Raw genomic sequence first — 1654 nt, 5'->3', positions numbered from 1 at the left:
CTTCCTTGCAACATGCCCAGACGAAGCCCCAGAATCCTTGCCTCCAAGGAGTAGCTTAGTTTAACCCTCTCCACGATGAATCTGTTTATTTTCTTGGCAGTCCATGGTACATTCAATACTCTTCTCCAGCACCACAGCTCAAAGTCATCAATTCTGCTTTGTCATCCCTAGTCATTGTCCAACTCTCTTATGCTTTTAAAAAATTAATCACCACATTAAACACTCTGCCCACCATTACACTGTCTTTTCATGTTTCTCCTGGATCCTTCCTATTTCCTTAACCCCCTCCATCCTCCAACCAAATGGTGCAACTCTGTGATTTCACCCCTACAATATCTCACCCCACTTTCCCCCCCCTTGGATCCTCATACACACTTTACTAGTTATACTTCTATTTTTTATAATAAGAGTATTATGTAGTATTAGTCCTTTTGAGACTGAGTTAGTGTATTCAGCACAATTCTCTCAAATCTCTCCCAAGTTATATATTATTTTTTCAAAATAGTTGTTCTTGTATACCAACGAAGAAGTTTATCTTTTGCTTTTCAAAGAGAGAAATAAACTGGGGGAGGTAGAGAAAAAAGTGGAACGATGAATGGATAGAAATTCAAAATCTCTGTAAATGTTCATTCAAATTAATTTTTTTTAAAAAGAGGGGAAAACAGCATAAACAAAGTAAAATAAACTAGACCACAGGTCCACCACTCAAAAAAAAAGTTGTTCTTTATAGTGTTTTAGCACGTGAATGTTCCACCATTTTGCAATCCATTCAGTTGTGGTTGAATATTTGGGCTGTTTCCACGTTCTTGCTATGGTGAATAACAGTGCTATGAACGCTGGTGTACAAATCTTCATTTGTGTCTCAGTTGTAATTTCCTCAGGGTATATTCCTAGTAGTGGAATAGCTGGGTCACACAGAGTTTCTTTTTTCAGGTTTGTTTGTTTTCTTTTATAGGAAATACCAAAATGCCTTCCAGAGTGATTGTACCATTTTATAATCCCACCAATGGTGCACGACAATTTCTGTCTCACAACATCTTCTCCAACATTATTTCTTTATTCCCTGCTAAACTTTGCCACAGCTACTTTGGTAAGATGGTATCTTGTGGTGGTTTTGATTTGCATCTCTTTTATTACCAGTAATTTAAATATTTCTTCATTTATCTGTTGGCTTTCAAATGTCTTCCTTTGTGAAGTCTTTCCAAGCCCCCCCCCCATTTTGTAATTGGGTTACCCATTTTGTAGTTGGATTATCTTTTTGTTCTGGATGCCCAAGAGTATTCTGTAAACATTTTTTTTATGAGATCCTTGTTTTATATGGTATTGTCAAGTGTTTTGTTACAGGTTTTTTTGTTTGTTCAGATTTAGGTTTTTGTTGTGTGTGTGTGTGTGTGTGTGTGTGTGTGTGTGTTTGTTGTCGGTATTTTTGGTTATGGGGTTTTTTGTTTGTTCTTTTTTTTTCCAGGGATAGGTTTTCTCTTCACCCTATTGGAAAAAGTTTGTTGATTATGTTTGGGGTTTTTGAAATAAAATTTTTGTCTTATAGTTGTTTACTTTCAAATTCATATACATTGTTTTCCACACCAGTTCTTTCAGCTTTCCTTTAGTCACCTCCCTCCACCCAGTAAATTATGTTCTTGTTGTTATGTGCCAT

This window comes from Elephantulus edwardii, unplaced genomic scaffold (assembly GCF_000299155.1).
Source record: "Elephantulus edwardii isolate Elephantulus edwardi_28Jun2011 unplaced genomic scaffold, EleEdw1.0 scaffold00123, whole genome shotgun sequence".
Classification (NCBI taxonomy): domain Eukaryota; kingdom Metazoa; phylum Chordata; class Mammalia; order Macroscelidea; family Macroscelididae; genus Elephantulus; species Elephantulus edwardii.
This window is presented reverse-complemented; position numbering follows the sequence as displayed.